At 36.5% G+C, this 15473-nt stretch overlaps 1 protein-coding gene and 1 long non-coding RNA gene across 12 annotated transcripts in view; one reads left to right on the forward strand and one right to left on the reverse strand.

Moving 5' to 3' along the window:
* ppfia2 (PTPRF interacting protein alpha 2) overlaps positions 1-15473 on the forward strand; it is a 214503-nt gene that overhangs the window by 44688 nt on the left and 154342 nt on the right. The gene's annotated exons all lie outside the window — the stretch shown is intronic.
* LOC127163992 (uncharacterized) overlaps positions 1-15473 on the reverse strand; it is a 41308-nt gene that overhangs the window by 19826 nt on the left and 6009 nt on the right. The window contains exon 2 of one of the 2 annotated variants that reach the window (XR_007827573.1): positions 898-1079. The exons of the other annotated variant lie outside the window; for it this stretch is intronic. This is a non-coding gene — a long non-coding RNA (uncharacterized LOC127163992). The remainder of the gene's footprint in view (positions 1-897; positions 1080-15473) is intronic. 2 annotated transcript variants of the gene reach the window in all.

The raw sequence follows: 15473 nt of genomic DNA on the forward strand, positions 1-15473 counted from the left end.
TGTCATGGGTGAATGCACTGGTGTCAGTAGGAAATTAGTTGTTCTTGCCTTGTGTCTGTGTGATGTTCATATGCCTGCTGATTGGATCAGTTATGAGGGTGCCGTGACGTCACCACAGGTCAAGCTAAGACTGAATATTCACCTTTTTTTTTCCTGGTAAGAATGGGCGTGACCATTTGTTAATTTTATGGGTGTGGCTTCTGGTCTCATCCACATCTAGCTATTTTTAGCGGTACATTGCAGAATGGTGTGTCTTACCATATTATTTTATTGTATTATCTGAGCACACTGGTTTAAAGTGCAAACAGTTTTACTGTTTCTGCACTTGTTATTCTTCTTATTTCCCTGTACACTGTAAAAAACAATTTGTTGAGTCAACTTAAAATAATTTGTAGCCTGGCTGACTTAAAATTTTAAATTCAGTCAACTCAAAAAAAAAGTTTATTCAACTTAATGTTAAATTATAGTAAGTGACAACTTAGATATTTGAGTCGAATCAACTTAAAATTGTAAGGCAGCTGGGTTACTTACCCATCTGTTAAGTTTAGCAAACACAAATATCTAAGTTGTTACTTAGTACAACTTAACATTTCAAGTTGACTAAACTTATTTTAGTTGACTGAACTTAAAAATTTTTTAAAATTCATATACAGTGGTTGCGCTGTATGGTTTCAAGTCATTAGAGTCATTTGTTTGAGAATCGGACTACACTGGTTGTGCAGTATGCTTTTGATTTACTAAAAGCAACCAGCTCAGTCAACCAACAAGTCATTCTACTGGGAACCAGACTCTAGTGGTTGTGTTGTTTTTTTTGATTCACAAAAAACCCAACTCGAGGGTCAGGAATCGACTACACTGGTATCGGTCCACCCCTAAAATAGGAATTGTCCTTCTCACCATCAACCAGTGCCTCCCCGTCAAATGATACTAGATCTTCACCACATTCACTTTGAAGGTGAGAGAGAGAAAGAGGGGGAGAGAGTGCACAGATGGCTTGTGGGTAATTGAGGGCACACATCAGACAGTGAGAGGGTGTCCTTGACCTTCAGTGCTGCCACTGGAGCGCCTGAGTAAACCTGCTGAACAAACACACGTACACACTTACATTTTAACACAGATTTTTGGCAGATTGCGTGTGCTACTACAAGCATTAAGATTTTTTTGAAAGCAGACTGTAACGATTTTACAAGCTCAAAACCCCAAGATCATCTTCAGCAGCGGCTCTGTTTTTTATGCTCAAATAACCCGCGGCTCTGCCTTACATCACTGCTGCTAACAAGCTGAATGACAGCTCTAATTCTGAGAAACTATATTGAATTGTGAGCATTTGAGATGACGTTGTGCTGGCCTATGAGTCAGAGTCCCTCGGCATGCACGCACAACCGCACACACATTTATGCACATTCTTAAAGTAGTTCTGCATTTGTACCTGTTCTTCATGTGTGCATTAGCTGATTAGCGGTGTTCATTTGGCGGCTCTCTCTGCGGATTCGGCTTTATTTCTTATCAGAGGAGGACAGTGGGTGGATGGATGTTTGGGAGCGTTCACCAGAGGTCTTGAACCTCGAGTCTGCCCCAGAAGCCTGAATCTAACACACATACGCGCACACACACACACACACACTGGAGTGTCTAATCAGTGGAACGGCACTGCACAAGGCTGACCTGCAAATTACATAAGCTCAGCTTGTCCCAGCTTCTGTAGAAGATTCTGTAGTCATCTTGTGTAGTCCTTGCCCTCTTTCTTTCATCCCTTCTCTCTACATTTACATTTCTTCATTTAGCAGACGCCTTTATCCAAAGCGAATTACAAATGAGGTTGCATGTGAAGCATATTCTTTTCCTTTTGTTCTTTCATGCATTTTCTTTTGTGTGTGTGTGTTTGTTTTTGTGTGTGTGATGGGTTGCTGTCTTGCATTGTGTACATTCTCATATGTTTGTTTCCTTTGCACGTTTTTGGTTCTTGTGTTTGTTTGGTGAGCTTTTGATAGCTCTTTCATGCATTTTTAGTTATTAGGTTCTTATTTGTTCTGGGCTGGTATGTATCTGTTGTCTGAGCTACTGTGCAATAAAAATTTGTTCTTTTAAAAGATTTGGTTCTTACATATGTTTTTTTTTTTCAGTTCTTATCTTTGTTCTTTTTGTTGATTATGTAGGCCCGTTTCCGCCACTGAGTAAAAAAAAAAAGGTTATTGTGACTTTTTATCTCAAAATTCTGTCTTTTTTTATTTTATTTTTTTTACAATTGGGAGATATGAACTTGCTATTGGGAGTTATAAAGTCCAATTTTGAGGGAAAAAAAAAGACTAAAATGTTTTCCAAAATCCATGTTTATATGTCACAATTGTGACTTTTTTATATAAACTCACAATTACGAGTTATAAAGTCAGAATTGCGAGATATAAAATCACAATTTCAAGTTATAAAGTCAGAATTTCGATTCAGACTTTTTCTTGCAAATGCGAGTTTATGTCTCACAATTGAGAGGTTTTTTTCTTGAAATTGCGTGATATAAACTGAAATTTTGAGAGAAAAAGTCAGAATTGTGAGTTTTTTGGGGGTTTTTTTGAGCTACTGTACAATAAAAATTTGTTCTTTTAAAAGATTTGGTTCTTACATATGTTTTTTTTTTTAGTTCTTATCTTTGTTCTTTTCGTTGATTATGTAGGCCCATTTCCGCCACTGAGTAAAAAAAAGGTTATTGCGACTTTTTATTCTTTTTTATCGCATTTTTTCTCACAATTGGGAGATATGAACTTGCAATTGGGAGTTATAAAGTCCAATTTTGAGGGAAAAAAAGACTGAAATGTTCTCCGAAATCCAAGTTTATATGTCACAATTGTGACTTTTTTTATATAAACTCACAGTTACGAGTTATAAAGTCAGAATTGCGAGATATAAAATCACAATTAAAAGTTATAAAGTCAGAATTTCGATTCACAGTTTTTTTTTATTGCAGTCGCATGATATAAACTGCAGTTTTGAGAGAAAAAGTAAGAATTGTGAGTTTATATCTTGCCATTTTGAGCTTATGTCTCACAAGATGTAAATTCGCAATTGCGGGGAAGGTCAGAATTGTGAAATAAAATGTTTATTCAATGGCGGAAGCAGACTTCCATAATTGTGATTTGTTCTTGTCACACATTCGGTTTCTTATGTTTATTCTTTTGTTTGAGCTTTTACTTGTTCTTTTAACACAATTCTGACAAGAACTAAGCACAAACAGATTAACAAAAATAATTGTTTGTTAATTTATTTGTGCTTTGTTCTTGTCACACATTTCTGGTTCTTGTGTTTGTTTTTTGTTCAAGCTTTCATCTGTTCTTTTAATAGTTCTGTTTTTTTGGTTGTTTATTATGTTTATTCTTTTTGTGCTTTGTTCTTGTCACACATTCTGTTTCTTATGTTTATTTATTTATTTTTTTGAGCTTTTAGTTGTTTTTTTAACAGTTATGGTTCTTATGTTTGTGGTTTGTTCTGTTTTTGTGTTTGTTTTTTGTTGTTGTTCTTTTAACAATTCTGGTTCTTTGTTTGTTTCTTATGTTTGTTATCTTCTTTGTGTTTTGTTCTTATCACATGGTCTGTTTCTTACATTCTTTTGTCTGAGCTTTTTTTGTTCTATTAACACAGTTCTGGTTCTGGTGCTTGTTGATTTGTTCAAGCTTTCATCTGTTCTTCAACAGTTCTGGTTCTTTGGTTGTTTATGATGTTTATTCTTTTCGTTGTGCTTTGTTCCTCTGGTGTTTGTTAATTTGCGCTTTGTTGTCACACATTTCTGGTTCTTGTGTTTGTTTTTAGTTAACGTTTTCATCTGTTCATTTGTTGTTGTTTTTTGTAACAGTTCTGGTTCTTATTTTTGTTAATTTGTGCTTTTTATTGTTCTTTTGATTGTGCATTAACTGGCTCAAACATTTTGGTTATCATGGCCTTTTGTTTTTAGAAAGTAACAAAAATAATTGTTTGTTCATTTATTTGTGCTTTGTTCTTGTCACACATTTCTGGTTCTTGTGTTTGTTTTTTTGTTGTTGTTGTTCATTTATCTGTTCTTTTAACAATTCTGGTTCTTTGGTTGTTTATTATGTTTATTTTTTGTGCTTTGTTCTTGTCACACGTTCCGTTTATTATGTTTATTTATTTATTTTTTGAGCTTTTACTTGTTCTTTTAACACGGTTATGGTTCTTACGGTTTGTTCATTTGTTTGTGGTTTGTTCTTGTCGCACATTTCTGTTTTTTGTGTTTGTTTTTTGTTGTTGTTGTTCATTTATCTGTTCTTTTAACAATTCTGGTTCTTTGTTTCTTATGTTTGTTATCTTCTTTGTGTTTTGTTCTTATCGCACGGTCTGTTTCTTACGCATGGTCTGTTTCTTTAACATAGCTGTAGTTTATACATTTGTTCATTTGTGCTTTGCTCTCATCACATTTTTCGGGTCTTTTTCTTTTGTTCGAACTGTTTGTTTTCTTGAAGCTTCAAGTTTTGTCATTTGTATGCGCTTTGTTGTCTCAAATTCTGCAGTTCTGGTTGTCATGTTTGCTTTTTCATTTTTCATTTGCTCTTTTACTGCACTTCTGGTTATGTTTATTCATTTTTTTCTTTCTTGTCACATTTTTGATTCTTATGTTTATTCTTGCATTTCTGTGTTTGCTCTCACATATTTTTGGTTGCCTCATTCTTTTAGTAGTGCATGTTTTGTGCATTCTTTCATGTTTCATTCTTTTGTTCTTTATCACATTATTTGTGTATTTCTGATTGCAATAATACTCTTTTGTTTCATGATCTCTCTGTTCAGCATTTTTTTTAGAACATGTGATACACATTAAATGTTTTAATTTTAGTATAATGGAAAAGCAGCCAACAAACGTCCAGCATGTTTGGAAACTCCCTCAGGGGTGTTTTAACCTCAAATTGGATAAAAGAATGTCTAGGGTGTGAAGATCTGGAATCTAGACAAAGTTCATCAAATTTAACGTCTTCGGTTTGTTTAATGTATTTGGTCACTATATAATTCCCATATTTCCATTTGTGTTATTTCATAGTTTAATATCTTTGCTGTTTTTTAAGATGTGGAAGTAGTAAAAATAAGGAATGAGAAGGTCTGACAAATGTTTGATTTGTATAGTGTAATTCTTCACGGAGTGAAAGAGAGAGTGTATGCATGTGTGTATGTGTGCTTTTATGCATGGAGATTCTTCACAGGCCAGACCACCTGACAGTCGTGCGTATCTACCTCTTGTGGCCAAAAGTATAACATCTACTACGTCCTCTGTCGTCTCTTGTTCTCGCTCTTGTTCTCCTGACAGTGATAGATTTGTGTTCTTGGCAAACACTTTCTTACCGGCAGCTTACAAGAAAAGTAGACATAGACAAGCTACATCTGTGTTTTGAGCTGTGGAGTGTTTGCGTGATTTGCAGCAGCTGAGACTCCAGCAGTCAATTTCCCTAAGAGGAGATTCAGTCCAAATTTCTTCAAGCTCACCAATTCTGCAGTCCCTTCTTTCGACCTCTCGACCCGATCAGTCGGTGGCCTAATGGAAAAAATATCCATATAGCTGAATAAACCAAACGCAGTGAAGTTGGTCTCACTGGAGGAAAGGTCATGGTTTTTATCGTGAAGTCATGGGACTGACTTTAGAGGCATTGTTCGTGAGATGTAGGACGTTCAGCTCCAGGAACTTCCTAAGGGCCTTGTAAAGTTTTAAAGAAGATTTAGTACTCTGCTAAAACAAAAAAATGTTTGATAAATCTTTTAAAGATTTTGTTTAGCCTCTAGAACAGTTTGCTCAGAAAAAAATGAAACCTTTATTCCCATCAGGTGTACAGAATAAAGAAGAAGATTGTGTGTAATATAATTTAAGTCTGAAGTTGTACTTGATGAAATATGATGAGATAAAATGATCAATTAGAGTGAAATAATAGAAAGAAAACGCGTTGCATTCAAAAAGAACAGGACTAGTGAAGTCCAGTTCATTAATGATTGGCTCTTATGAGCTGGTTCTTTTAATGTGTTGGTCATTAAAGACTCACGTTACTGGTTGGAATCAGTCTATCGAGTCCTGCTCTGAATGAACTCACTGAGTCCATCAGAGTGGTTGCTGAATTGATCTGACTCACTAAACTGCAGATCATTACTTTCATTTATGGCTGACCCAGAGGTTGCGCTAGACTTAAACATCGTCCGTCATTTTGACGGACAGGGTCGTAACATTATTGTTAAATATGTAAATATGTTTTAATTAGAATAAAACATTTAATTTCTTTTTTATTTTTGTTCACATTTTCATTTTTAATCATGAACCTACAGGACGACAGCGCAGTGTTTAAAAAGAAACTAAATACGCTAGGACTGGGTAAACAACAACAACAACAAAAAAAGATTTTTGGTGAACCAAAATCGATTCTTAAATTAAAATTGATCTTTTGGTCTATGCAGTTTTCAGTACATGAGTAAGCAGTACATAGTGCGTCTTCCTTCCAATAAATAGCAATAGGCTAGGCTTTGTGTTACTTTTGATATAAAACAAAGTTTTGGATTTCAAATTCTGTCCATTTGGAAATTCAAGCAATAAATACAATTTTGGCACTCTTTAATGTGGCATGATAGATCGTTGTAGCGTCTGTGTACTCGCCTGTGTGTAATCAAAAGCATAGGAAAACATTCGTGACAGTTTCGTTTTTGTTCTGGATCCAACGCTCTGCGGCTACACTGGAGCAGAGTATGTGAGCGGAGCGGAGTGGGAGCGGAGCGGTGTGATATTTAATGGAGTGAGGAGCGGAAATTTTAAAAGTCGGAGCGTCGTGGTTTTTACTCGCTCCAACAGCGCTCCAGCATCGCTCCATCACGAGTACAATTCATGACAACGACCCATAATATAACTGCATATTTAGCAAGAATTCACATGCTAAACATAGCCTATTTAGCTATATGGGATTATTTTTGTGCCAATAAGAATGAACGTAACTTTATAAAACTGAACGTAACTTTCCAAGAAACGATCAAAAATATGCCACTGCAAAAGAAGAAAAACACAATGAAAATGAAAAAATGAACCCAGTCGCACGAATTTAACATGCTCTTCAAATATGCTTCATTCTTTGTTAATGATTTTCAAAGAATCGTTTTCGCGAATCATGGATTCTGAATGCGTTGCCACAACTTTCGCTTACGCTTCGCAAATTTTCGTTTGCTGTTTTGGCACAAACCTCTCGTGGGGGCGGGCTTAACAGCGATCTACTCTGATTGGCTAATGAGCTTTTGATGGACAGTTGCTCTCTGACCTGGAAGCACGGATGGTGACGTCAGTGGCGCACATATTGGAAAGTTGTTGCGGTGTGCAATACGTCGTGCTTTGTTTATATTAAGTATTAATGTTATTAGTATTTCACCTACGGTCGTCTCTTAGTTTCTAAAGATGAGCTCCCAGGAGAGACACGGAGCAGCATCATCTTCCACCTCAGCTTGTCCCTCAGGGCAGCTTGAAGTAAGTTCGTGTTGCTAAAGTAACGTTAATCAATAACATCGATAAAAGTTTTATTCATGTACAGTGTGCAACAGTTCTGATAGTTTCTATAAACAAAGCACGACGTATTGCGCCACTGACTTCACCGTCCGTGCTTCCAGTTCGGAAAGCAACTGTCCATCAAAAGCTCATTAGCCAATCAGAGTAGATCGCTGTTAAGCCCGCCCCCACGAGAGGTTTGTGCCAAAACAGCAAACGAAAATTTGCGAAGCGTAAGCGAAAGTTGTGGCAACGCATTCAGAATCCATGATTCGCGAAAACGATTCTTTGAAAATCATTAACAAAGAATGAAGCATATTTGAAGAGCATGTTAAATTCGTGCGACTGAGTTCATTTTTTCATTTTCATTGTGTTTTTCTTCTTTTGCAGTGGCATATTTTTGATCGTTTCTTGGAAAGTTACGTTCAGTTTTATAAAGTTACGTTCATTCTTATTGGCACAAAAATAATCCCATATAGCTATAGCTTGATAGAGATGGATCACTCAAATCAGAAAGAAAAGACTAGCATGACGGCAATGGACATGAGCAGAAAGTTATAGTTTTCAATGAATTAGTTTGTTCTTTCAAGATACTGAATATTTTCAAGTGAAAGCGTGATTTAAACAAGTACAATACTTATTTACACGCAATCGCCATCCCACTAATGCATTCAAACAAATGTAAGCTTACTGTGGTACTTAATTTGCATTCGATTTCGAATGAGAATAAATCTGTAAGAAATACAGCGATCTGTGCGTAAAATAACTGACATACTGTTATTTTCATCACAAATATTTGCACTGCAAAAAGCAGCAATTATACCTTTTAATGTTGACAGTGTTAGCTTGGCATGAGGAAAAAAAGTTTGCACACTAGTGTTCCAGTAAGCCACTTTAAAACGATCCTGTTGTTTTATTTCTGTTATTTTCTTCTTTTAATATACGTTATGAACAGAACTGTGGTATTTCTAACATGCTGAATAGTTTAGACGCAGAGCGAAGGCGGAGCGGTGTTTCTGGTATCAGTGAGCGAGGAGTGGAGCGGGAGCAGGAAACGGTGAACCCGGAGCGGAGCGGTTATAAAATGCTCGGAGCGCGGAGGGGAAATTGTTGTCGCTTCACTCCGCTCACATACTCTGCATTGGAGTGCACTCGCCACCAACTGGACAAGGGTTGGAATTAAAGCTACAAGTTTACAATAGATCACCCTCAGTGCAATCTGTCAAAATGACGGACTGCTTTCAGATTTTTCAGATTTTTCTTAAATTACAGTTGATCTTTTGGTCTATGCAGTTTTCGGTACATGACTAAGCAGTACATAGTGCGTCTTCCTTCCAAAAAATAGCAATAGGCTAGGGTTTGTGTTACTTTTGATATAAAACAAAGTCTCGGATTTCAAATTCTGTCCATTTCATTTGGAAATTCAAGCAATAAATACCGTTTTGGCGCTCTTTAATGTGGCATGATAGATCGTTGTAGCGTCTGTGTACTTGCCTGTGCGTAATCAAACGCATAGGAAAACATTCGTGACAGTTTCATTTTTGTTCTGGATCCAACGCTCTGCGGCTACACTGGAGCGCACTCGCTACCAACTGGACAAGGGTTGGAATTACAGCTATAGGTTTACAATAGATCACCCGTCAAAATGACGGATTCCTTTAAGATTTTTCCGTCAATGATAATGACGGAGAATTTTTGACCTCTGCGACCTCTAGGCTGACCCTAAATGAAGGTGGCAAAAACAGTATTTGATAGAACTGATTGAATTGTATATTAGACTAAGCATTTGTTTCTGATTTTCTGAACTTTGTTTTTTGTCTGTTTTGTCTCTTTTGCCTCTGGGTGATGGTTGACCTTCATTGATCTTACCTCATTTTCTGGGAAAAGGTAAGAGATCATCCTTTCTGTCCCTTCTCTTTAATATAAGACATATAGTCTTAAAATGTCTTCTTTTCTGTATTTCCATACTTCCATATAAGCCTACAGCGGCCTTTATGTTTTAGGAAGGAGATCATGATGTTTGCCATTGCCAACCGAACGTTTGAAAACCTTTGCCATAGACTCAGGACATTGAATAATGAAGCTGCTCTAAAAGACGCCAGTGCTGTAACATAATAATTGCACGGCACAGTGACATCCACATGTGGTGGATATTGCAGAAATGATACGTTTTTTTAATTAGGATGTCCTATAGCAGAGATGAAGTTGTCTTTTTAGTGATATAAACTGACAAGGGCCGCACACAACATTAGCCCCCGTTGTCCTGTTCAGGTGTGACTTATTGCTTATAGAAACGAAAAAGCTCAAGTGTGGATTTCCTGTGCTGTCTTTGTCATGCTCAGTATAATGTGTGTTTATATGCAAACATGTGCAGTGTGTTGTGCGCAGATCAGCTAAACTGCCACGAAGGGAAGTACAGTATGTGCGGTGGAATTGCAGACTAATCAGCACTGGCCTACACACACTGTGAAACATGGTTTCAGGCCACCAGCTACACACACACACACACACACCTTTACATCAGCTGTTTTATTAGCTTCTGAACCCTGAACTCCCGTTATAGCTCTCCAATAATGGGTCATCCAAAGTACAACCGCTAAATGAGTTTACCTCATGGAATTTTCATGTCGTTTTTTTTTTTTTGGTCAAGCTACGGAAAATCCATTCCTGTAAAACGCTTTAAACAAGCAAGTTAATTAAATGTGAAAAAGCGCATGTAGCGTTGTCTTAAAGAGAACAGAACATCTACTGTAACAAGGCTAGTCAGAAGCTATTAGTAAACACACATGAAATTGCAAGAGATTTATAAATAACATTAAATTGCAAAAAACAGATGGCTTTCAGTTATACAGGGGACAGCAGTATCCTGGACAGGCATTTGCTTTGGTGGTGTTACTATGCCCTCTTGAGTTCATAAAGAGGAATGCAAGTAATTTTTGTTTTTAAAATTCTATTTTTTTTTCATAAAAATAATATGAAAATATATTCCATTATAGTTACAGTGAATAGATCTGTAATTTTGCACTATTAATATTACAATTTTAATTATTTGATAATCAAATGAATTAAAATATGTGCAACTGCAGAATTTAAAGGAGCATTCATGTATTTATATTGTTGAAATGCACTAATGTGACTGGAATGTGCATTAACAAGGCTGTTGGTAGATTTTGGAATGATGATTTCTTGTCAATTAATAATCCCAAAAGTGCCAAATAGCTAACCAAATGTAGGAAAATGAAAATGTTTCAGACATTATATGCATGAAGTGTTTTACCACAAAAGTCTGAGAATTATGCAAGCAAGAAAACCTATACACGCAGAAAAATAGGGGTTTAAAAGTGTAAAGTTTGGGGTACAACAGCTTGTCGCAGGAGCAGTACTCTTAAAAGGACATCTTTGTACCTTTTTTACCCCTATGTACCTTTTAGGGGAACTCACCCTCATAACGTTCCAAACCCGTGAGACCTTTATTCGTCTTTGGAACACAAATGAAGATATTTTTGATGAAATCTGAGAGCTCTCTGACCCTCCATAGACAGCAAGGGTCCTACCATGTTCTAGGTCCAGAAAGGTATCAAGAACATAGACAAAGTAGTCCGTGTGACATCAGTGGTTCAACCATAATTATATGAAGCTATGAGTATTTTTAGATAAAGAAAAAAAAACACCTTCATAAAATCATTATGGAAAAGGACATCAGGCTTTTGTATGACTTTTCAAATGCATAAATGGCCAGCAGAGGGCGCCATGATTTGTGAAATATTTTTGCAGCACCTCTAGCCTGTTACAGGCCGACACACAACAGATTTCTTGCATGTACTTAATATTCATTTGCACTTTTGCCTCTCAACTGTATACATCTCCTGTAAGCCTTTAGCGATGTGTTCTGTAATGAAGCTCGTGTCTTTAAAGAGCCAGAATTAATCGATCCATCTGGTAGAGCCACAGTGCTCCTCTGTTTTTCTGATATCTCTGTATTACCAGACCTTAATATGAATTATTCTGTGTTAGCAGGGCTAAATCAAAGCAATAAATCACGGGTCATTACTGTCAGAGACTGCCCCGAATTCAACAACCCTCTCTATCAGGTTAAAAGAGATGCTTATCATCAACAGTCATTACAGACAGTTCTTTCCTCTCCGTTTCATTCGTCTCTATTGAATAGAGCACTATTTACCATACTCCACAAATCCCCCATACCCTGATGTAGTGCATTGTTTGAAGGCACGGCCATTTGTGGTGGTGTCTGAAACCATAGTGGACCCTTGTCTCGGTGGAAGATGTTGTCCTGTCCACAGCCTTTCCGGTGCACTTAGTTCAAATTTGTTTACTTTATCAAGCTGACTATATTAGTAATGCAGAGAAAAGTGAATGAGGGTATGTGTTGTCTTGTGTGGGGTTAACGTCAGAAAGGTGCGTAGTCGCAGTCGATGCTAATGAAAACAATCAAGAAACTGTCTGTTATTTTTCAGCTGGCCGGCTGCTTTTTGCCCACATTAATAGAATGAACAGTTCTATCTGAACACAATGTTATGGTCTCTAATCAATCAAAGTGGACTAAATTTGATTTAATGTGTCCTTCAAGCCCTGTGTCATGACTAAAACTGGTTCCTGCTTAAAAAACAACTCAAACCAGCTGGTTGGCTGCTTTTAGCTGGTCGTCCAACCTAATCATAGCTGGTTTAGCAGATTAGTTTCAACCTGAGGGGTTTTAATCATTTCTTTAGCTGGTCAAGCTGAGAGACGTGCTAGCTAACCAGCTGAGCACCAGCTTGGTCAGTCTGGGTCTGAGTTTAAACCAGCTATGCTCATCTTAAACCAGTTAACCCTTACAGAAATTAACCATGATTTTAGTGTACTAAAAGTGTAACCATGGCTTTTTGGTGTATTAATTACCATTTGTATAACTACAATTTGTTATTACTACAAATACCATGGTTAAACTATGGTTAGTGTAGCAAAACCATGGTTAATATGTGGTTACCATGGTTTAACTATAGTAACTGTTTTTGGTTTTAATTGTAGCTTTTTTTTAGCCGTTTAATGCAGATTAAGCTCAGTCAACAACATCAGTCAACTCAGCGGCATGCTAAAACATGCTAGCAACAATTAGTGACATGTTATGAACATATCAACTTTTAAGAACATGTTATAAACAAGTTAAAACATCATAACAATATGTTAAAACATTCTAGCATTATGTTAACAACTACAAACGAGCTCGAGCTATAGCTACACACTGAGAATGTGCTAAATGTTTGAAAATGCTAGTAACTTCTAGAAACAGGTCATAGCATGTTAGATTCATGTTAAACCTTTTTAGCTTGATGTGAAAATGTTAGCAATGAACCAAAACAGGTTAGCTTCATGATACAATATGTTAGCAATGTGTAAAAAAATGTTGTCATGCTAGCAACATGATAAAACAGTCTAGAACTGTTATAAACGTTAAAACATGCTAGCTTTGTGCAAAAATGCATGCTACCAGCTTTTAAAACCGCGAGAAACTAGCTACAAGGCTAAGAATGTGCTAAACATATTTGAAAATGCTAACAATGTCTTGAAACAGGCTATAGCATGTTAGCTTCATGTAGCTTCTTGTGAAAATGTTAGCAGTGTACTAAAACAGGTTAGCTTCATGTTATATGTTAATGTGTAAGAAAATGTTATCATGTTAGCAACCTGCTAAACAATGCTAGCACCATGTTAAAACAGGCTATAACTCTGTTATCGACATGTAAAATGTGCTAGCATTGTGTTAAAACATGCTACCAGCTTTTAAATCAGTGACAAACAAGCTACAAGGCTAAGAATGTGCTAAACATGTTTGAAAATGCTAGCAACTTTTAGAAGCAGGCCATAGCATGTTAGCTACATGTAGCTTCTTGTGAAAATGTTAGCAGTGTACTAAAACAGGTTAGCTTCATGTTATATGTTAATGTGTAATAAAATGTTATCATGTTAGCAACCTGCTAAACAATGCTAGCACCATGTTAAAACAGGCTATAACTCTGTTATCAACATGTAAAATGTGCTAGCATTGTGTTAAAATATGCTACCAGCTTTTAAATCAGTGACAAACAAGCTGCAAGGTTAAGAATGTGCTAAACATGTTTGAAAATGCTAGCGACTTTTAGAAACAGGCCATAGCATGTTAGCTACATGTAAAAGCTTCTTAGCTTCATGTCAGAATGTTAGCAGTGTACTAAAACAGGTTAGCTTCATGTTGTTAGCAGTGTGTAATAAAATGCTTTCATGCTAGCAACATGCTATACTATGTTAACAACATGTTAAAACAGGCTAGAACTGTTATCCACATGTTAAAACATGCTAGCATTGTGCTAAAATTTGCTACCAGCTTTTAAATAAGCGACAAACAAGCTACAAGGTTAAGAATGTACTAAACATGTTTGAAAATGCTAGCAACTTCTAGAAACAGGCCATAGCATGTTAGCATCATGTTAAACCTTTTTAACTTCATGTGAAAATGTTAGTAATGTACTAAAACAGGTTAGCTTCATGTTATAATGTTAGCACTATGTTACAAATGCTAACAACATGCTAAACTATGTTAACAACATGTTAAAACATGATAGCTTTGTGCTAAAACATGCTAGTACCAGCTTTTAAAATTGTGACAAGCTACAAGGTTAAGAATGTTCTACACATGGTGGAAAACAGGCTATGCTTCATGATAAACCTTTTTAGCTTCATGTGAAAATGTTAGTAATGTACTAAAACAGGTTGGCTTCATGTTATATTTTGCTTATTTTGCTTATAATGCTAGCAACATGTTAAAACAGGCTAGAACTGTGTTATCAAACATGCTAGCATTGTGCTAAAACATGCTACTGGCTTTTAAAACAGCTTCAAACTCCTTTAAACTTTCTGGCTAGGTTTTTTTAAGCCAACATCCAAATTTGTCCACTTTAAAAATCTAGCTTACAGTTATACTATTGAAACAGTAAATATTTTAACGTTTACACAGCTTGTATTCCAAGTGCCTCACTGAACCCATTTACCAAGAAAATGAGGGACAAGTGGGCTTTAATTTTTGAGATATAATTGTACTGGACCTGGAATATTCCTTTAACATCACAGCAGTTTAATCTCAAACTTGTAGATTAGCAAAGTAAGCACTTTTTAGTGCACTGCATGAGTATTCAAATTAGGACACGGCCTTAGAAACTTGTAAGCTGTGTAGGCTCCTATTTATAATGAGCAAGATTTTTTGCGCCTTTGAATCATGGGTTCGACCCCAGCAGCATCTAATTGAGTGGCCTTCAGATTTCTATTTTCGCCCGCTGTGTGGACACCGCCTGCTTACACAGCTCCAAAACACTCATTTATCCTGCTTTTGGCAACAAGTTATGAGTTTTTAATTCCATTTTGTAGAAAACAGACACAAAAAAAACAAAAAACAATGCTGAACGACCGTTGTTCTCCCAAAAGCAGTCTGCGAATGGGAGCGCAGATGCATTTATCATCGTTTCGAGGGCATTAATGTGAAAGTTATGAGATGATCTCCTAGCACCCACCGAAGAGTGATGACTTTCAACTTGCAAATAAAGTAAAAGCAATCAAAAGCTGCTGCCATGGAGACGCCCACAGACCAGTGTGAGGCGAGATGGGCAGAGATGTGTTTTTACACCGCTGAAGATTGATCACACTAATTTACAGCAACTTTGCCCCCTCTAAAATTTGCTTTTCTATTGTTTTATAATGCTATGAGTTTACAATAACATGTGCTTTAACAAATAATAAAAAGAAAACAAGCAGGTAATTCAGAGGCTTTGCTATAGTGCAGATGTAGGTGAGTTAATCTGTTTGAAAAGAGTTTGGTCATTTGTCACTTACTGTTTAGATAGCACGTACGTCTGCAAGATGTCTATTAAAGATCTCTTGATCTGGAAAGCATCTGCTGTGTACAAACGTCTGGTAGACATCTGTAAGATGTCAGTTTTACATACTTTCT

The sequence above is a fragment of the Labeo rohita genome, chromosome 4 (assembly GCF_022985175.1).
Source record: "Labeo rohita strain BAU-BD-2019 chromosome 4, IGBB_LRoh.1.0, whole genome shotgun sequence".
In the NCBI taxonomy this organism is placed as follows: domain Eukaryota; kingdom Metazoa; phylum Chordata; class Actinopteri; order Cypriniformes; family Cyprinidae; genus Labeo; species Labeo rohita.